The following is a 23,730-nucleotide window of genomic DNA, read 5'->3' on the forward strand; positions in this document are numbered from 1 at the left end:
TGGAAAGGTCCATTAAGCACTTAGATATAAAACTTTAAAGTTTTGAAAGATTTAGATAGAAGATATGAAGATACAATTTATGTAGATATTGTACACAGACAGATAGGAGTTAAAGCCATAGGACTTGAAGAGAAGAGAAAGTGCATAGAATTTGGTGTTTCCCAATGTGGGGCCCATGCCCCACAGGGGGGCAATTCGATAGTTAAGGGGGGCAATTTGAAAATGGACTCCACACGACTTTAACTCTTTCACCCCGGGCCATTTAAATGCAATGCTAGATATCGGTGCCAAATTTAACAAAAAATGCAATTCTTAAATAATTGCGGTAAATAATTATTAAGTATAATTTCGTTTGACAAGACCAAAATATCAACTGGGTGATTGGTGTCGTCAAGTAAACTTCGTCCTGGGTTCACCGCGGAGCGTGCCGTCTGCCGCGGGGAACCCCGGACATTTTAAAAACTCGCTAAACAACGCAGTTATTCTCACCTAATTGGCCCATCGCAACTTCTGCAGTGTTTCACATCATTCAGTTGGTGTTAATTTGAAATAAGTGTCAGTCAAAACTGTTGTAAAAGCTCGTTGATTTAATAAATATACATATATATATATTGTATAGATATAATTGGTAAGCATTTGATTTTATTTTTATCAATATTAAACTCTTTATTAAGTACTTCTTGCATCGGGGCTAGAAAGCAATAATATTTTATAAATATTATTTGGGCTATAATAGTGAATGCACGACAATTTTAATTTTAGAAGCGTAACTTTCCAGAAAATTTTGTCAAGTGGAAAAAATATAGATACCTTTTGATTTGCGGTGGTAGTGTAGTAAATGTGTTATATACATTTAAATAAATATGAATTTTTAGTATACATTTACTCTATGTCACATTGAATATATTTTAACACATATTTTAATATTAGTTTTTAATTGATCTTATTTTTATTTCTTATAGCCCATAGTAAAATGAGTGGTGCAAGCAAGAAAAAAACTCATCAATATTCGGAGAAATATTTAAAATTTGGGTTCATACCCGCTGTTCACGATGAGCAGATTCCTTTTTGTCTTTTATGCCAGCAATGCTTGACCAATGAACCAATGAAATGAGATCGTCTTGAGGCGCATTTGAAGGCAAAACATAGTGCTCATATTAATTCAGATTTGAGTTACTTTAAAACTTTAAAGAAAAATTTTGAAAAAAGAACAACATTAAAGTCTCTATTTACTGCTCATGCTTCAACTAATAATCGTGTTCTTGAGGCTAGTTATCAAATTTCTTTATTCATCGCTAAAACTGGAGAAAATCACACTATAGGAGAGAATTTAATAAAACCATCAATATCAGCATTTCTTAAAACGGTTCTTGAAAAAGATGACAAAGATGTAAAAGCTATGCCACTCAGTGACAATACTGTTAGCAGAAGAATAGACGAAATGAGTGAGGATATTGAAAAACAACTTATTGAAATGCTGAAAACAAGAAAATTCTCCTTGCAAATGGATGAATGAACTTTGAGAGACAGTGAGGCAGTATTGATAACTTACGTAAGATATATTGATGAAGGACATTTTGCTGAAGAAATGTTGTTCTGTAAAAGATTAGAAAGCACCACTACCTCCAAAGATATATATAATAAGCTAAAAAACTACTTAGATGTCAATGATATACCAACAAAAAATATAACATCTTGTGCTACAGATGGTGCTCCCAATATGACGGGCAAGAAGAATGGCTGCTTAAAATTGATGAAAGATGTGAATCCAGAAATGATTCTTGTGCATTGTGTTATTCATAGGAAAAACTTGGTAGCTAAAAACATCTTGCCTGTTCTGAATGAAGTATTACATACAGTAATAAAGTGTGTTAATGCTATTAAAGCTAGTGCCAAATGTGAGCATCTTTTCAAGCTATTTTGTGAAGAACAAAATGAAGACCATGTGAGACTTTTACTTCATACTGAGGTAAGATGGCTATCTAAAGGAAACTGTTTGAAAAGATTTATGGAACTGTTTGATACTCTTAGTGATTTTTTAAGCGACAAACCTGAAATGAAGTATCTGTTAACAATAGATGGTAAAGCATTTGTGAGTTATTTAGCCAATATCTTTGAAAAACTAAACATATTAAATAAGCAACTTCAAGGAACAAATAAAACTCTTGTCGATGCAAAAGCAAAGATATTTGGTTTCATTACCAATATTGAGTTATGTCAGAAACATATTAACAACAAAAACTTTAAACAGTTTCATTGGCTCCAAAAATGTGAAGTAACTGATACCGCTTTACTTGTTATTGTCAATCATTTGAATATTCTATCGGCTGATTTAAAAGAAAGATTTTCTGATTTAAAACAAATTGATTTCCCAACATGGATGATGCAGCCAATGTTAGTGGATTTGTCTGATATATCAAATATGCAGTATCAAGAAGAACTCGCAGAATTGTAAAATGATGAGTCAGTTAAAGCTTTATTTAATATCAAAGGAGCGATGGCATGGCTTGGTGAGGAAGCAGAAATCAAATACCCAAATTCAACCAAATGTGCAAGAAAACTATTGCTACCGTTTCCATCTTCATTTTTAGCTGAATGTGGATTTAGTGCTGTAAATGATTTACTGGTAAAAAAAAGAAATCGGCTGAATATAACACAACGTGGAGACTTGAGACTAAAGCTAACCAAATTGGAACCTAATATAAAATCTCTGTGCAGCAAGTATCAAGCGCAAGGATCACACTAAATTAAAATAATAAATTAATATAGAAAAATCTGTATTAAAATTATTTGGAATTTAAATTTGTTTTTCATTATATGTTTTGAAATTTTACTTACTGTGTTTTGTTAACAATTTCATAGTGATTTCTTCCTAAAACCTATAATTTATGTTTATTAAGTGAACAAATCAATTTTTTAATGTTAAAAATTATGTATGTTACATAGGGGGGACATAAAAATTTTAGAAAGGTTAAGGTGGGGCATGGCACAAAAAAGGTTGGGAAACACTGGTTTAAATTGTTTTTTTAATATAAAAACACTAGTCACTTGGTGTTAGGGCCCCCTTGAAAGGCTCATTCTAATTTAATTATCCTTTTAAATACCCTATCTCCAAATGCAGTTACATTCTGAGGTACTGGGGATTAGGGCTTCAATGTATGAAGTCGTAGGAGATACAATTCAGCTCAAAATGCACAATAGTTTTAGCATTTCCGCAGGCTAGAAGGGAGTTTAAAAATTGACTTCTGTAAAATGTTTGATCAAAAAAACCAGCAATCAGATAAATCAAGTAGCTCAAGGTTACCAAGCAGTCTTTTGCAGGTAAAGAACTCCAATCCAGTACACCATATTTGCATTGCAAGCTTAATTTGCCAATATGCCATGCTACCTATCCCCACTGTCATGTAATTTTCATATATGGAATTGCCAAGTTTCAATAGCAGGGTTTGATTTTGCAAAACAGAAACATAAAAAACAACAACCTAGTAATGTATTAGTACTTATAGAATGTGGATTTCAAATATTTAACAAAAAAAATTCATGTATATTTATAGGCTTAAGTTTCTGACTAATCTGATCTCTCTCAATTTTTTTTTAACTAAGAACATATTTTTTCCAAGACTCAAGAAAGACATCATCTCTTTACAATAAATGTGAACTAAATTAATATTAAGGCTATAGATAGATATATTTAAATGCATGATAATGAAATGATGCTTGTTCTGACTTGAAGTAACTCCCAGTAAAATAACAAGGAAATTGGAAGTCTCTGTACACTGTGGTTATGTTCTGTGATTTGGTGTGGTCCATGCTTCACACAGGAGGCACACAAAGAGAAGGAATACAGCCCAGTTAAAACATTCAATTGGGACAACTTACTGGTGAAGATAATACTAAATTCGCCAGAAAAGGAAGAGTCGTGAGTGGAGAAAGAAAGTATAGAGAACAATGAGACTTTGGTAACTGCAAGGCTCAGAAGAGAGAAATAGCGCACTGCCGATTTAAGAATTAAATGTAAATAGTTCATGAGTCTCCCCAGGGAAGGACAATGGTTGGGAGACAGGTACATTAGTGAATAGGGATGAAACTAGATATACAAACAAGGTTCTCAGGATGAAAGGCTTAGCATGCTCTCAAAGAACATTAAGTCTTCATTTTATAAGCAAACAGAGTTCTTGAAGAGCTGTAAGTAGATAAATGAAATGATTTGATCAAAGCAAGTCCAGTTAGTTGATGGGAGAAGGATAAATAGAAGTGGAGCCTGAGAGCAGGAAACAAATAGAAAGCTGCTGCAATAGTACAAAATAATTGACACATTGTTATGCCAGTAGTTTTGGCAGACACTTAAATGATGCAGCTTCTTCAGATAACCTTTTGAATAAGTATTCTTTTTAACCTTATTTTACTAATGAGAAAACCCCAAAACAGAGTGTTTAAATGATTTTCCCTTAAATACAATATCTATTCATTGACAGCAGTATGATTTGAGCTCCAGCCATCTGACTTCTGAGTCCATGTTCTTAAATACTACACAACACACAACCTTAGTGTAAGTAAGACAATGAAATAAAAAAGTGTCCACAGGACTCAAGATATAGAATAGAAAACCCTATTAATAAACTGAATTTTGAAAGTGAAGGAGAGGAAAAAGTATGGCACGTACTTTTCTGGCTCAGAAAACCCATTTTTATAGAAATCTGTGTTTTAATAGCAATTTGTGTATTTCTCAATTGCAAATGTTTTCATATTAATTTGGGGGTTTGCTTTCTCTTTTCCATATCTGACTTCAAATTTTTTATGGATTAGGATTAAGTTCTATATTTCTTTGTAAAGTCCAAAAACCTAGCTTCTAACAAAGTTCTTTTTCTTGTGGGGGAGAAGAAAACTTTACCCTTAAAATTATTTTTGGCTGGTCTGAAGATCAGATATGAGACAGATCAGCAAAAGGAAATAACCAAGTTTAATATACACATATGCATGGAATCCTACCTACATGGAAGAGTCAGGCCTCCCCACCATGATACAACTGGTTCATAGATCAGCAAAAGGAAATAACCAAGTTTAATACACACATACACATGGAATCTTACCTACATGGGAGAGTCAGGCCTCCCCGCCATGATACAACTGGTTCATAAATCAGCAAAAGGAAATAACCAAGTTTAATATAGACATACGCATGGAATCTTACCTACATGGGAAAGTCAGGCCTCCGCACCATGATACAACTGGTTCATCGATCAGCAAAAGGAAATAACCAAGTTTAATACACACATACGCATGGAATCTTACCTACATGGGAAAGTCAGGCCTTCCCACCATGATACAACTGGTTCATGGCATAGAGGGCCTTGAGCTAGGGATGAGATAAGGTGCCTTTGAGGTTTCAAAGGATTATTGAAGGATATAAACAGTAGATGCTTAGTAAATAAAAGTTTGTCCTGTCTTACAGAGAAGTCAAAAGAGGTTATTCCTGATATATGTGTGTGTGGAGAGGCAAGAAGGGAAAGAGATGAGAAACACTAACTCATAGTTGTGTTATATTATTTGTTCATTGATTGCTTGTCATATGTGTATGTGCCTTGACTGGGCAACTCCAGGGTTTCAAACCTGGGTTCTCAGCATCCGAGGTCAATGCTCTATCTACTGTGTCACCACCAGTCAGGCTGACCATTTCTTAGTATACACAAGGCCCCTAATTCAATTTCACTAGGTAGTTAAGGGAGGGGCAGAGGTGCTCTTGCACCTTTAAAACAATCTGCTTACCACAGAGGCATATTTGAGGTGACTCATTCTGAACTTCCATACCATATAGTGGGTATAAAGTAATTTTTTTAACAGAAAATTAGCCTAAAGTCTTTGATTTCAAATAATAAAACCCCAATTTGTACTTAGAAAGTATATTTAGTAATGCTAATAATTAAACTGACCAAAACAGAAATTTTTCAGGGTTTCAGGGCAAATATATTCCAGGATCAAAAAACCAAACCAAAACAAAAAAACAAAAAACCACCCAGGAGTTTATTTTTCTCACCCCTGCATTTACTGGATATGAGCTATAAATACATTAACTGTGGGCTGGCCTTTTCCATGTAATGTAGACAATGATACTACACGAAAAATACAACCTGCAAACCAATGACCCCTTCATACCTTAAGATAAAAAGAAATTTCCCACAGAAAAAAGAGGATAAAGTGTTGACCTGGAATGCTTGGACTTGCCTAGTCTAGGTACATAGAAGAGGCAACTACTATGAGTTGATGCTTCCCACTCCTACCTCCATTTCTCTCTCTCTTCTCTCTAAAATCAATAAGTATTTTTTAAATGAATATGTTTGCCAGAAAGGATTGTTACATCTAAACCTACCACAATAAGTGAGAAGACATATGCATTATCTTCTGACAGATATTTTTCTTTACAAAGAAATAAGAGCTTTAAAAGAATCTCCTGTTAAATACTTGTAAAAATCAGTCAAGCAACAAATATTTTAAAATGAAAAATTAATTTGGCATTTGCCAAAATGTCAGTAGATAATCTCAAGTCACCTCATCTAGCTAGCTAACAAACTTATTCAGACACTTAAGAGTACATTTTCAGATAATTTATTCTGAAATATCCATCAACATGCACTTGTATTTGAAAGCAGATTTTCTACTACCATCTTGTGCGTTTATGGACATACTGGCCAATTTAGAACGCCAGTTCTTAAATGTTTTTAGTTCCAGAGGTCTGTTTTAAGTTTTATGGGGCTGAATTTTGAATTTCAAACTGCACATGTCTAAGTATGTACTTAACTTAAATCAAAACTCTATTTTAAGGATAAAAATAATATATGTTGTATAACCACATGCACTTCTTTGTACTATGTCCCTGTAAAAATGAACTAGCCACCTATTTGAAAAAGAATTTAGGTCAAAGTCCTAAATTTAAGGACAGTATATTAGTAATACTACCTAGATATATCTTCATAAAACACACAAGTTACACTTTACTTATCAAAAAAGAATATGGCCATATCAAGCTCTTCAAAAGACTTCAGTGATTAAGCTGTGACCTTGTGTTTTCTAATGCTTTCTTTTTTTTTCTTTTTTCCTGAAGCTGGAAACGGGGAGAGACAGTCAGACAGACTCCCGCATGTGCCCGACCAGGATCCACCCGGCACGCCCACCAGAGGCCAAGGAGCCATCCCCAGCGCCTGGGCCATCTTTGCTCCAATGGAGCCTCCGCTGCGGGAGGGGAAGAGAGAGACAGAGAGGAAGGAGAGGGGGAGGGGTGGAGAAGCAGATGGGCATTTCTCCTGTATGCCCTGGCTGGGAATCGAACCCGGGACCTCTGCACGTCAGGCCGACGCTCTACTACTGAGCCAACCGGCCAGGGCTTCTAATGCTTTCTTGACAGATTTAAGATCTTAAAAAAAATTCATAGCTTTAAGCCTTCAAAATTCTAGCCCTTAACGAAGCTGGATTATTAGAAAGCAGTTTATATACATTCCTTATGTTAGTTTCCATAGAAACACACTCATTGAGTGATGGTTAATGTCACCTTTTTAGCTTTTAAAAAGACAGAAGAAACTAAATATTTGCAAAATGTTGTCATATATGACCAAAAATAGCGTTTATAAATGTCAATTGATAAAAATTCTTTCAAAAACCATTTGTAGTTGAAAAGTCTTAGCTTTCCTAATGTAATTGACTAATAAGACATTCAAGACTCTGAAATGCAGTGCGCTTCTTACTCATTTTTAATGAGGATTCTCAAAGCTAACTTTAATAATCTTATATTATAGAAGCCCTGGCTGGTTGGCTCAGTGGTAGAGCGTCGGCCTGGCTTGCAGAAGTCCCGGGTTCAATTCCCAGCCAGGGCACACAGGAGAAGCACCCATCTGCTTCTCCACCCCTCCCGCTCTCCTTCCTCTCTGTCTCTCTCTTCCCCTCCCACAGCTGAGGCTCCATTGGAGCAAAGATGGCCCGGGCGCTGAGGATGGCCCCTTGGCCTCTGCCCCAGGCGCTAGAGTGGCTCTGGTCACCACAGAGCGATGCCCAGGAGGGGCAGAGCATCGCCCCTGGTGGGCGTGCTGGGTGGATCTCGGTCGGGCACATGCGGGAGTCTGTCTGACTGTCTCTCCCCGTTTCCAGCTTCAGAAAAATACAAACAAACAAAAAAATCTTATATTATATATATAATTTTCAAATAAATATTTTGTTTATTTTAAAGGTTGCAACTATTCTTTTTTTTTAACCAAGCACTTTATTTTTATTTTTTATTTATTCATTTTAGAGATGATGATAGATTAGATAGATAGATAGATAGATAGATGATAGATAGATAGATAGATAGATAGATAGATAGATAGATAGATAAATAGATAGATGATAGATAGAGAAGGATCAACTCCCACACGTGCCTTGACCAGGCAAGCCCAGGATTTTGAACTGCCAACCTCAGCATTCCAGGTTGATGCTTGATCCACTGTACCACCACAGGTCATGCCATTAGCATTTATTTCAATAGATTGACTAAAAGATTCACTATTCCTAGTATGTATGAGTGTCATCCATGCCATTGAGAGGTAGAATAAAACAAAACATGAAAGTCTGACTAGGCGGTGGCACATTGGATAGAGTGTTGGACTAGGTCACAGAGGACCCAGGTTTGAAACCTTGAGGTCACCAGCTTGAGTGCAGCCTCATCTGGCTTGAGCACACACTCACCAGATTAAGCACAGGTCACTGGCTTGAGCATGGGATCATAGACATGACCTCATGGTTGCTGGCTTAAGCCCAAAGGTCACTGACTTGAAACCCCATGTCCACTGGCTTGAACAAAGGATCACCTACTCTGCTGTAGCCCCCCTCCCCCCTTTCAAGACACATATGAGAAAGCAATCAATGAACAAATAAGGAGCCACAACAAGAAAGGATGCTTCTCATCTCACTCCCTTCTTGTCTGTTTGCCCCTCTCTGTCTCTCTCTCTCTTACTCTCTCTCTCTGTTTCTGTAAAAAACAAAACAAAAGAAAAACCAAAAAGTGAAAGACAAACACAAATTCCTTTCTCCTCTTCTTCTTCTTCTTCTTCTTCTTCTTCTTCTTCTTCTTCTTCTTCTTCTTCTTCTTCTTCTTCTTCTATTGAGAGGAGGGGAGACAGAGAGACTCCCACAGGCACCCTAACTGGGACCTACCCAGCAAGCCTCCTACTGAGATGTTCTGCACATCTAGGAATGTTGCTTGGCAATTGAGCTATTTTTATTGCCTCAGTCAGAGACTCCAGGAGCCATCCTCAGTGCCAGGGTTGCTTGAAGCAATTAAGTCATGGCTGCGGGAAGGGAAAAACTGAGAGAAGGAGAGGTCGAGGGATGGAGAAGTAGATGGTCACTTCTCCTGAGTGTCCTGACCAACAATTGAACCTGGGACATCCACAAGCAGGGTCTATGCTCTACCACTGAGCCAACTGGCCAGGGCTTCTCTCTATTGTCTTGAACTGATATGTCCCTCTTTTCCTCCCTTAGACATTGGCACCCTGCTCAGGCTTGCAGACTCCAGCCTTAGAGCAGCAGGCTCCAGATCTCAGGCTTTAGGCGTCAGACTGAATTATACTACAGCTAGTGCTTTACTTACAACCATGATTGGTTTCAACAGACCGGTTGTAACACAATTTGGTTGTAAGTTGAGTAGGCTATATGTACAGTACTGTGAAATGATGTTATAAACATCTTTAAGTCATATTTTATCATAATTTTCTTTCATTATTGTTATATATCATAATTTTCTTTGTTCATTTTATACCATTTGTATCATGTCTACACCATTTAGTTTCTTATTTTTACATTCGTCTTAAGTAAAACACTGCATTACCAGTACAACTGGTTTAATATTTGCAAAGACAATTTCTTCTTGATAGACATCTTGGGAGGGGTTTGATGAAAAATATCCAAGACACAAAACACAAATTGCTGTACTGGGTCTGGGATAACTGTTGAAATGGTGCACACGGAGATGGTAGCGCTGCTGGAAGCTGGTCCGCACTGTCATATGCCCAGCTGGGCAACGCTTGCGCTGCCAGACGCGGAGCAGTCATGGCTAGCGATTGTGGTCATAAATTCGAATGGTTGTAAGTTGCATAGGTCGTAAGTCAGTCAATATTTGTACATTGTTTTTGTTATTCCATCTTGCAGAGTGCAAACTGTGGGACTTCTTGGCCTCTGTAAATTCATGCATCAATTCCTATAGTAAATTTTCATATATAATATATAATATTGGATGGTGGGAAACAAGGGGGTGGGGAGATGTATTCAGGGGGGACACGAGAATCTATGTAAACCCAATAAATTAAAATTTAAAAATAATATGTAATATTGGCTATATAATATATATTTCATTGGTCCTGATTCTCTAGAAAACCCTGACCAATACAAATCATTTCCTAATTATTATTATTGCTGTTTGTGTCAAATAGAGTGAACTTTGCAGTTTGGCACTATGCATCTATTACTTTATTTAATTCTAAAAACAAAACTGCAATTGGTGTCAACTACTTCATCGATGTAACAATAGACATATCACTAATAAGTTTCAGATTCAAACTTGAGTACTGATAATGCCATCTTCAGAAGTACATGACTATTGTACCTCTAAGATATTAGAAGTTAAGGATGAGATTGAATGCGATGACTGAAGACTTAGGAGTGTTAAACACTACCCTGTCAATCATTCCATTCTTCTAGCTGAGGACATAAGACACAATAACAGAAACACATGGTGAATATCACTTTACAAGAAGTTGGTACACCAATGGAAATCTCAGTAAAGTAGGATTTAGTTTGAAACCATAAGTGGGGTCCCCCAATGTAAATCTAAATTATAGTGTCTGACTTTATAGACTGTTGAGTGAGAGAGGTAGAGACAGACAGAAAATTAACTATAAAATACATTAAATATAGATAAAATAATAACAACTGCACATCACAAGAAAAAAATGAGAAATGTATGCATTTGAGGTTTTTAATATATACTTAATGGCTTGGGCTGTCATTAATTATTTTGGTAACTTCTCTTCCCTTGGGGGATAGTAGAAGGGATGGCTGAGATGATGTGTTAGAAGAAGCATCAAAAAGTTTCTCCTTCCTCATATTAAACAAATGCAGGTCTTGATTATTAATTAATTACCTATTAATTGCATGATCCTTTGACAAGTTACCCATTGCTATTCATTATTTTATTAATTCACATAAATCTATGATGATAACAAAGATTTATCTTTAGGATTAATGAGTATATAACTGCAGCACCTAACACATACTAATTGATTAATAAATGTTAATTAACTTTTCTTCAGAGGATAATGTTATCATCTACTAGTACCTAATAGTGTTTAATTTTCTTATTTTCAAAAAGGAAAGGTATGTTGAGTTCAATAATAAAGAAGTTTAATGCAAAGACAAATATTATATTAAATTATTAATCACCTATGTTCTTATGTAAATGGTAAATGGTTTCTGTGTCAAAAACATTTCTTCATAAAATCTCAGATCACTATTTTAGCCCATTCCACCACACTGAGCATTCCTCTCCACCAGACAGGTGCAATAAGCTTATATGCAGAAGAACCCCATACTTTGTTTAATGCTCTGCTGTTGAAGTCTTGAAATTCCTAATTTTTAAACAAGGGCTCTGCATTTCCATGTTGCACTGGGCCCCACAAATAATGTAGTGGTTTCTCTGCCACCAATCAAAATACAGATAGCTGGCATTATCCTGCTTACTCTTTCAGCATTAATTAAAATCAAATAAATCAAAATCCAATTAACTATTTATTATACATAAAAATTGAGAACCCCAGAATATTACAAACTTACAAATGTTCATTAACATTACATACATTTTTAACTGCTCTGTGCCCCCTAACCAACAGAGTGTTCTCTAAAAGTTTCGGCTTCAGGATGTATCTGGTGTTTGACTGAAAAACATTTTACCCCTAGCAGTGCCAGGACTCACACTCTAAATACCTCCTTTGTGCCCTGTGCTTCCTCAAAAGCCACAGTCAGTTGCTGTTGTAGTCTATATATAAAGAAAGAAAAAGTGAGCAATACTCTCCATTGTTTTCCTGTATTTTTATTATTTTTCTTCTATTTGAAAACTTCCTAGCTCCTTTTTGGGATTTTCTCAAAATATTTTAACCCTTGCCCTGGCTGGATAGCTCTGTTGGGTAGAGGGTAGTTCCAAAGTGCAGCAGCTGCGTGTTCGATTGTTGGTCAGGGCAAGTACAAGAACAGAACTACTGTATTTCCCCATATATAAGACGAACCTGAATTTCGGGGCCCGAAATTTGAAAAAAAAAAATCACATAAAGTTATTGAATTCGTTTTATTCATCGTATATTTCATACAACTGTTTCCATCACTGTCAAAACTCCTATCCATTAGCTTGTCCTCATCTGTATCTGATGACAAATCACTGTCTTCATATATTGCCTCATCCACAGTTCCATCTATGGCATTTGAAATACCACAACCACTGTATGAGACACACCCAGTTTTTAGACTCCAAATTTTTTGAAAAAGGGTGCATCTTATAAATGGAGAAATATAGCCTGACAAGGCGGTGGCGCAGTGGATGGAGCGTAGGACTGTGATGTGGAGGACCCAGGTTCGAGACCCTGAGGTTGCCAGCTTGAGCGCAGGCTCAACTGGTTAGAGCAAAGCTCACTAGCTTGGACCCAAGGTCTCTGACTCGAGCAAGGGGTTACTCGGTCTGCTGACAGCCCGTGATCAAGGCACATAAGAGAAACCAATCAATGAACAACTAAGGTGTTGCAATGAAAAACTAATGATTGATGCTTCTCATCTCTCTCCATTCCTGTCTTTCCCTATCTATCTCTCTGACTCTCTCTGTCTCTGTAAAATAAATAAATAAATAAATAAATAAATAAATAAATAAATAAGGAAATACGGATTGTTCCTGTCTCTCTCTCCCTTTCTTGTTTTCAGCTGTTTTATTACTAAAATCAGTAATAAATTAAAAAAAAATTTAACACTCCTCCTAGTGATTAAAGACAAATAAACAATTTGTTGATTTGGAAAGGTTAATTCTTTCAGTCATTTATTTAACAATTGTTATTGAATCACTATGCTCAGCCTTGCATTCTTTTAGGCTCAGGGAACACAGCAGTGGGGAAGCAACATGATTCTCTCTCTGTGGAAGCTTATAAACCAGTGGTCACATCTACCTTTCAGATAACTGACAGGTAGAACATCAGATTGACAAAAAGATAAGCTCATTAATAGCTGAGATATTTTTCCTTCTAAAGACAATAAACATTTTTTGTTTTCCAGGAGCAAAATTTTGAGATTTATTTATTTAGCTGAAAGGAAATTTGATATTATCAATTTTAGAAATGATAAAACATTCCCTTAAATTGTAGTTAATGTGTATCTGTTTCTTCATTTATTTTACAATAGTTATAATACAATTCCATAGTCCATGAAAGTACTAAATGTCAACTGAAATTACAGCTGATAACAAGGCTATGGGGTTAAATAGCTATGATTAAATCATACATCAGCTAAGGTGATACTGTTCTTTGAGATTTAGTAAAAAGTATTTGAGTTTTCTAAAGTATGCCTTAAAAGACATCTCAGTACCTTTGCCAAATATGGTATGAATTGCTTCTTCCTTAAATTCTTGTCCCCAGTTTTTTTCCAAGTTCTTTCTGCTGATTCATATAACTCACTTTTCCAACTGTTTCCTCTTAGCCTATTACCAATTCAGTTGTGAAATATAGCTCTTGTCAGTGGATATGGCATATATCACAAATTTGAAAACAAAAAAAATTTATTTGCACTGCACAACTTACAAGTGAATATCAAAAATCTTTTTATTATTTAACAAGAACTTGATTATTATCAAGAATATTTTTATATTAATTATTTTGGTCACTATGCAAATTAAATATTTTTCCTAATAAAATTTCTACATGAAGTCTAGCTCCAGACAATAATTCTATTTCATTTTTATATTTTCCCCTTTTTAGGTGTTTAATACAGCCCCCAAATGCCTATTCATTTCTTATCAATATAGTTTTAGCAGATTTATATTTTATTGTCTTATATTCACCTAAGACAAACCATTTTTAACTAAAAGATCAGTTTTATTTCTAAGAGATAATCTCCTATAGAAGTTAAAATCACACTTTCAAAAAGTCCTATAAGTAACTGGATAATATAATATAATATAATAATATAGTATAATATAATACAATCAATACTGGTAGGGGCAAAAGTAGGTTTATAGTTATGAGAACGTAAAACAGTTTATTCTTATATTATTTATTAATTTTTGTATGATTTTTAAATTTTAAAAAAATTTTATTTATTAATTTTAAAAAGAGAATAAGAGACAGAGTGAGAGAGAGAGAGGATCATCGATCTGTTCTTGTATGAACCATGACTGGAGACCGAAGCAGCAACCTGATTGCTTTGAGACGATGCTCCAACCAACCGAGGTATCTTACTGGGGCAATATTTGTATTACTTTTTATATAAACAACTGTAAGCCTACTTTTGTCTCACCTGTATAATATAATATGATGTAATATAATTAATATAATATATGTATATTTATAATATAAATATATGGTATAGAAGTGCAAAGTGCTCAGACAAGTCATTGGAGAAACATTTGGAAGGAATTAGGATGAGCTGGCTTCTTAATTGAAGTGGCATGTAAATGAGAAGAAGTAAATCTGTGTTATATACAGACAGTCCTTGACTTTCAATGGTGGAAAGTGATGGACATTCAGTAGACACCGTATTTCTAATTTTCAATGTTGCTCTTTTTATGAGCTAGCAATATGCAGTACAATATTTGTCATGATGCCAGGCGGTAGCAGCTCCAGTCAGCCACGTGATAATGAGGGCATATACCGATATTATAGTATACTGTGTTGTCAGCATTTTTTGTTTTGGTTCAATGCTTCAAACATTCTTTAGGGCCAGGGTGCTTTCAGCTATTTATATTAATGAAGAATAATCATACAACCATTCTACTTTTCAATTTCAGTACAGTAGTTAATAAATTACGAGATATTCAACACTTTATGGTAAAATAAACTTTGTGTTAGGTGAATTTGCCTACTTGCAGGCTAACTTAAGGGTTCTGAGACCCTGACCAGTCAGCTTGGTAGGTTAGAATGTCCTCCTTAAACACTAGGGTTGTGGGTTTCATGCTGGTCCGGGCACGTATGCGGAGTGACCAATGCACACACACCTAAGTGGAACAACAAATGAATGCTTGTTTCTTTTCCACTCTTTTTCTCTTTCCACTTATTCTGTCTTTCTAAAATCCAACAATTAAGAAAAAATAAAATAAAAAATCTGAGCACTGTTTAATTTAATCAAGGCTAAGTTATAATATTTGATAGGTCAGATGTATTAAATGCATTTAAAATTTTTGATATTTTCAACTTACAATGGGTTTATCAGGAGATAATCTTATCGTGAATCAAGGAGCACATGTATAGTTTTTAAAAGAATTTAATATCCCAAACTAAAGTTGGAAGGGTACACTTAAGGAAGTTACAGGATTCCAATGTCTTTCTTTCTTTCTTTCTTTCTTTCTTTCTTTCTTTCTTTCTTTCTTTATTTATTTATTTATTTATTTATTTATTTATTTATTTATTTTTCTGATAGAGGGAGGGAGAGAGAAATGGAGAGATATGAGAAGTAGCAACTTGTAGGTGCAGCACTTTAGTTGTTCATTGATTGCTTTCTCATATGTGCCTTGACCAGGGGCTCCAGCTGAGTCATTGACCCCTTGCTCAAGCCAGTGACCTTGACATCATGTGTATGATATCATGCTCAAGCCAGCAACCCTGAGATCAAGCCAGATGAGCCCACACTCAAGCGGATGAGCCCATGCTCAATTTGGCAACCTCAGGGTTTCAAACCTGGGTGCTCAACATCCCAGATCAATGCTCTATCCACTGTGCCACCACCTGATTAGGCTCAATACATTTTGAATGTGGAATACAAAAAGATGAATGCAGAAAGGAGGCAAAGTAGAACAAAAATATGACCACTGGGGATATACACTGTTGGCTATTAAAACATTTGAGCTTTTTTCTAAAAATAAAAACATTTGAAGAGTTTTTAGCAAAGTGATAATTTTCTACTTCAGTAATTTTACTATATAGCTATAATATAGAAAATGAATGAAGGAGAGCAAATCAGAAAATTTAGAAACTAGTTAGGGAGTATTGTGAAATTTCAGATGATAAATGATTATGGTTTAAAGCAGGATTATAGCTTTTAGTCTGGAGAAACTAGAAAAACAATGAGAGTGATCACAATGAACGAATGTTAACAAAAATTTATTGAATTTAGAAATTCCCTGCATACTGGAGAAATTGGTTGACGTATATTTTAGATATTACAGGCATATTCTATCTGGCTAAACTGATTATCTGTTATTTAAGTATATTTTGTTGCCTAACTTCAAGATTTGATATATACTTTGTAAATGACAGTAAATGAGTAATTTCTTTTATAGTTTGAAATTTAATTTTTTTAGACAAAATGTCAATAAAGAAAAACAAAACAAATGAGTTAAACAGGATTCTTTCTAAAAAAAAAAAATCTCTTATGACAGTTACATAACCCAGTGCTTCTCAAATTTTAGTGTGCATACAAATGACCAGAGATCTTATTAAATTGTAATTCTATTTCCATAATTTTGGAGAAGAACATTTTTAATAAGATTTACTATGATATTTTTTTTATTTTTAAGGATTTTGCTGCTGTTGCTGACATTCTTGTTTGTGGACTATCAAAGATCTGACTTATACTTGGAAACAATTCCTAGTTAAAACAAGCTCACTGCTAAGCCTAGCATTGTGGCAAATAAGAGATAGATTACTGTTGTGTCCAGAATTTACATTAAATGAAGACTTGACTTTATGTTTTATTATACACTTTTACTTATCTCCTAATCAGAGAGTCAACTTAAGCTCAAGTTTTCTCTGCAAATTAAAGACTATATGGTGCTTATTCCTTCTGTAAAATTCTTTGAATTATGGCCCTGGTTGGTGGCTCAGTGGTAGAGTGTCAGCCTGGCATGTGGATGTCCCAGGTCCAATTCCTAGTCAGGGCACACAGGAGAAGTGACCACCTGTTTTTTTCCCCTCCCTCTCCCCCCTCTCTCTTTCCCTCCTGCAGCCATGGCTCGATCAGTTCAAGCGAGTTGGCCTTGGAAGTTGGGGATGGCTCCATGGCCTCTGCCTTGGGTGCTGAAAAAATGTCTTGGTTGCTGAGCAATAGAGCAGAGACCCCAGGTGAGCATAGCATCTCGCTCTAATGAGCTTGCCTGGTGAATCTGGGTGGGGGCACATGTGGGAGTCTGTCTTTCTGCCTCCCCTACTCTCACTAAAAAAAATAATAATAATTTTTTGAATTAATTTGGGATGACTGATTGATCTATATAACTGTCAATACCTCCCAGTGACCAAAATAATCACCCTTAGTCAAGTGTAAACATGATAGGACAATCTGACTATATTTATAAGCAAATTCCTTCACTTCATATATTTTGGAATTAATAAAAATACAGATAGTTTATAATAGCATAACTTCATATTCAGAAGTTTTTTCTGTTAAACATCGTTAGAAATTTTAACTGAAGATTAAACCACAGTGTATAATTTTTTAAAGTGACTCACAGAATCACAAAAATTTTGAGAAGTTTAACTTTGAATATAACTTTGATTTAAGAAGCTTTAATGGCTTTCTTTTATTTAATGTCATGTTCTTTTGAAACATAAGAAAAGAAACCAAATGTTATTCTTTATACTTGTTTTTGGCCATAACTTTAAAGAAAATAAATATTTGATTTAGCAGTAATATGTGAATTATTATCAGTAATGAGGTCATGAATGTAAGTGAGCTAGTTATACAAGATATAAAAACATGTAGGAAGAATAAAAAGAATTATTAGCCATGTCATATAACAAATATTCATGCAATTTAGTACATCTGTTATATACTTGGATTATACTAATTATTTGCTAACTTCATAAAACATTTTTCTCTTTTTATTGTTTATGCTTTCTATTTATCTATGTAACAAAAGCAATTAGAAAAACATTCTAATTGTACATTAACAATGGCAATTCTGATTGTTTCTATTATAATTATAAAATTATTGATTTGATAGAAATAATACATGTCAGTAGGAAGAAAATGTTTCCTTCTACTCTTCTAGGCTCTTTGGCTGGTCTAATAACCAAATTAGCATAAGACAAATTAACAGGAAAGAAACAAATTTACCTTCATATGAATGAGGGCTCACCGAGAATTTGAGGTCAACAGGTCATTAGGCAGTTGAGGCTTATATGATATTCCTTCCTGGGCTACAGAGAAGAGGGTAAGAGTCTGGGACAGAAAAAGGCGAGAAAGACAATTAAAAAGGAGGTGAAAAGAGTAAATGTTTGATAAACAAATGTGTTCCATGCCAGGCAAAGATGTATTTCTGATGTAAAAAGAAGTTATCTTTGGTAATAACTTTCTTCCTGGTACAGGGTCCCCATCTAAGTTATTTTAAACAGTTAAAGGGAGAAGGTAAAGTGAACAATTCCTGAGTCTTTTGTTTCTTAAAACTAAGCAGCCTAAAATTATCCTCATGCCAAAGAGACACATTTTGTAATGGCAAAATTTTGCTCCCTTAAATATTTTTTTTCATTGCCTCTGTATTTCTAACTTTTCTGAAATTTCATGTTGTCGTTAAACATTTATTATCAGAAAGTATATTTGTCTAATTGACATTGAATTTTCAATTAGTCAAATTACTAATATTAACTTATTAAACAGATGGTTCTTTCCTCATATGAAGTAACTTAATCTATTTACACAACTAAAATTCATATAAAAGTCAATATTTTTTTCACCATATGGTTTATTACACAAACCTTTAATGGAAGAAACCATATGTAAGGCCAGTAGCTGCAGCCACCATCACAGCCACCTGGCCAACACAGGTTCACATTTAATCTGGACAGATGTAAAGAATCAACAGAGTCAAGAACTGGTGTTCCATTTTCCTTTATTCTAGACTCGTACTGGCCAACAAGTAAAAAACAAACACACAGGGCAGCAAAACCCACTCTTTCCGTTTTTTTCCTAGGATCAAAGACCCTCACCAGTCTTATTCACCTCTGTTCCCCATCTCCTTCCCTGCACAACCTTGCTTCTCCTTTAGCATGCCACCATTTTGGCTGCTTCCTCTATGCGGCCTCCCTGCCCTGCTACAACATGGGTTCCTCCTCCCTACCACAATGCTGTCCCCTCTGCAAAATGGCCTCCTAGCTCCTCCTTTTAAAACTTTTTGGTGGGACAGCCCCCTCCTTCAGCACACATTAGCATAACCAAGCCTCTTCCCAAGCAAGGAAGGCATTTAGCTGTATCACATGAGAGCATCACCACATGAAAGCAGCAGCCCTCTTTAACAGAGTGAGTAAAAAAATAATTTATCTGCCCAACACCATATATTGCTGAGACCACTCCTGCTTTTGGAACCTGACAAGATCTAATGGAAGCCTGCCAACTTGAGTGCATTACCCTGGGAGACATTTTTACATACTAGGATGATGAACTGGACTAATTGTTAATGACAAAATAGGGCTCTAGTAATGTGCCATCATCTTTTAACTGTTAGGGTCCTTGTCCTATAAGGTATCTTTGGTCAAAAACAGGGACTGATCTCTGGCACCATAGAAAGATATCTGGTCCTAGTTCCACTTCTTAGCACAGAGCTCCTAAACCCTTGGGATTTCCTAAGTGATAAAGGTGATAGAATAGACTTTTTGTTCAAAGGGGATGATTCTTGGGACCCTAGATAGCTGTAGCTTTAGAATAGGGACTGGCCACTGGAAAGAGCATACTTTGATTAGAAGTTCTGAAATTTCAGCTCTACTCTCTGATCTTTGAGAGAGGAGAGGGAATGGAGAGTGAGTTAATCATCAATGACATCTCCATAAAAATCCCTAAAGGGCAGCATTTGAAAACCTCTTTAAGTTGAGGAACAGCTGGAGATGTTGAGACGATTGCCTGCCCAGAGAATATGGAAGATCTACACCTTCAGTTGCCTTTTCCTTAGATCTATGCATCTCTTCCATTTGGGCTGCTCCTGAATTGTGTTCTTTATGATAAACCAGAAAATATAAGCAAATTTTTTCCTAAGTTCTGTGAGCTGTTTTACTAAATTTTAAATTTGAGGGGAGGTTGTGAAAACCTCCTGATTTCAAGCTGGTTGGTCAGAAGTATGTGTGGCTTGGGACCTACAATTGCATTTGAAGTAGGAGCAGTCTTTTGGGACTGAGCCCTTTTAACCTGTGGAATCTGATGCTAACTTCAGGTAGAGAATGTCAGAAGTGAATTCAATTGTTGAATATCCTGTTGGTGTCAGGTAATTGAAGATATGTTTTTTTTTTGGGGGGGGGGGTACTTTTAAAAGCATAAAATTCAGTCTCTATTAAAAGTTACATAGTTTACCCTTTTCCTCATTTACATGCACATCATTAATCTTGGCCGATTACTTACGTATAATTGGTCATAAGAGAGAATGAATGAAGGAGAGTGTTTAAAATTGTGAAAAGCTATTCCTATCATTGAGAATAAGAACTGAACATAATGGGATAAGTTGCTTTAAGTTTATGTATGAAAGGTAACATATTATTTTCATTCAGCAAGTACTTGGACACTATTACATCTTTAGGTGACTGATGCTTAACTAAACGATACATTTTCAGTTCCTGCAATCTTTCTAACTCGGTAAGTTGATTCCATTAATCATTTCTGCTCTTCTCAGAACTTGTTCCAAATCCCTGTGTGTGTTCAATATTAAGGTAAATAAAGCAGAAAGAAACAAATCTGGTGTCATCAGAGTCACAAGCTCCAGGTAATAAATTAATATTTATCCTTGACTCAGAAAGCCATAGCTGGTACATCAGTGAGGGTCAGGAGCTTCATGGTTTCCAGCTCAGCTCATGGTATGTGTGAAATGAAATGTACCATTTCCTGTGTGTTAGGCTCAGACTTCAGGAAAACCCAAGTCTTGACCCTTCCATGACACATGAAAGGACCTATTGTCTCAATAGACCAGTCTTAACAAAAATGGTCTTGCTGCCAATATCCCCAACTCTATTAACCCAACTTCTCTCTAGATGACTGTGGTTTTTGTTTTCTTCCTTTATCTAATCTCAGGAACTATGCTGTAACTCTCCCCTGTAATTCTCTGGCTGGACCTCAAGCCCTTAGATTTATAGTTCTGTCCTTAAATTTCAAGGATTTCCCCCCCACAAAACAAACACACACACAAGAAAAATCATAATCTGTCAGTTTATTAAGCACCATGTGCCTGACCAGGCGGTGGTGCAGTGGATAAAGCGTCAGACTTGTAACTACAGAGTTGAGAAATCAAAGATACGTGAATTTACCAGGAATTCCAAACTGCCCTCTTGATGTTCCACTTATCTGTTAGACCTCACCCTTACTTACTGGGCTGTCGCCTCTGAGACAGGAATTCCAAGAAGCTGGCAAGCCGCCCCAAGGAGGAGCATTCTGGACATACCACCAGGACTTTAGATTCAACACCCACTTGCTCAAGACTCTCCCTTTACCCTATAAAATTGTACTGGTGCCTTTATTCCCCAGAGAAGTGCCCAGCAGGGTTTCTTTCTTCCTTTCAATAAAAGCCTATTACTGTGGACTTTTCCAACTCCCATGGATTCCAACAGGCCTGGGATGCAGAGGACCCAGGTTTGAGACCCCAAGGTCGCCAACTTGAGCGTGGGCTCATCTGGCTTGAGAAAAAGCTCACCAGCTTGGACCCAAGACGCTGGCTCGAGCAAGGGGTTACTTGGTCTGCTGTAGCCCCACAGTCAAGTCACATATGAGAAAGCAATCAATGAACAACTAAGGTGTCGCAACGAAAAACTGATGATTGATGCTTCTCATCTCTCCATTCCTGTCTGTCTGTCCCTATCTATCCTTCTCTCTGTCCCTGAAAAACAAAACAAAACAAAAAAAAAACACACCATGCACTGTATTGTACCTCCAATATATCTGTAACTCCACTTTTTCTGGAGAAGGTAAATAAACACCTATGATTAACAGCTATTAAGTACCAATGCTCAACAGGATCTAATTTGATTGACCGTTCTTCCTATCTTACTACCCTGAAGCACTCAGTCCAATAACTCACTTTCCAATATGTTTTTATCATTTGCTTATAATATTCTTTTATATTCTTTAATTTCTGTAAGGTCTTTAGGTAAGTGCCCACTTTATTACCAACTTTAGTAATTCAAATAGTCTTTCTTTTTTCTTGGTTGATATAGTCTTTTTATTTATATATGAGGCTGTAAAACCCAATTTGTCATAGCTCAAATGCCATGGTTGCTTTCTTTTCTTATTGAAATTCCATGGACTTTCTTGAATGAGTATTTTTCTAATTGCTTTATGCCCTTAAAACACTTTCCAGAGATTTTAAATGATAGTATTTTTAATTTTCTCTTGTTTAAAAGGTTGCTTTTTTTGTGCGTAGGGTTCACTGTATTACTCACTCTGTCGTTCCCAAATTACCACTTCCTTAATCATAATTTATTTTATTGATTTTATATTTCTAAAAATTCAGAAACATTCAAAATTTATTTTTATTCAACTTTTATAAAAATTTAAGAAATATACTATCAAAAATGATAGTGGCATATTATTAAATTTATTTAAGAATCTATCTACCAAAAATTAGGTAAAGCATAAGTAAATCTTTGAACGCATTTCACAGAGTTTAATATTTTTATGAGGGCTCTTTTGAAATTAGTTAATATATCATATAATTTTTTCATTTTTGCCTTAGTGAAACTGTAATTTTTCAATTCTAATACAGAGAAAATATGCTGATATATTTTTTCCTGCAATCATTGGAAAAAGTAAGAATATATAATAGTAGGCCACTTATAATCATTCAAATAGATGGGGTAAAAAAATGTATGTAATGGCTAATTTTATGTAAATATTATATAATATATTTGAAGAAAAATTTTATGGCCTGATCAGGCGGTAGCATAGTGGATTGATCATCAGCCTAGAATACTGAGGACCCAGGTTAGAAATCCCAAGGTCTCCAGCTTGAGCACGGGTTCATCTGACTGGAGTGTGGGCTCACCAGCGTGCGTTTGGGGTTGCTATTTTGAGCGTGGCATTATAGAAATGACCCTATGATCACTGGCTTGAAACTGAAGGTCGCTGGCTTGTGCAAAGGGTCACTGGCTCAGCAGTAGCCCCCAGTCAAGGCACATATGAGAAAGCAAACAATGAACAACTAAAGTGCCACAACTATGAGTTGATGTTTCTCATCTATCCCCCTTCCTGTCTGTCTGTCTCTTTCTCCTGCTAAAAAAAAAAAAATCTTATTTATACTTTTGTCTGGGGTCTAGGACAATCATGGGGCTTTTCTTTCTGTCATTAGGTCTCCATTCCCCTTTTTATAGGTCTCTAATTTTCTTGTTGAAAGACAGAGTCATAGAAGTTAAAAATTGAAACAGTAATATCATCTATTCCAACTGTTTCATTATATATAAATATAAAACCTATAGACTGGAGATACAAATCAATGTCTTGTGGCTTTTAATGCACACATGGAACATGTTTGTCCCAAATACCTCCCCAAAGTATATTCCACTCTGC

The sequence above is a fragment of the Saccopteryx bilineata genome, chromosome 2 (assembly GCF_036850765.1).
Source record: "Saccopteryx bilineata isolate mSacBil1 chromosome 2, mSacBil1_pri_phased_curated, whole genome shotgun sequence".
In the NCBI taxonomy this organism is placed as follows: domain Eukaryota; kingdom Metazoa; phylum Chordata; class Mammalia; order Chiroptera; family Emballonuridae; genus Saccopteryx; species Saccopteryx bilineata.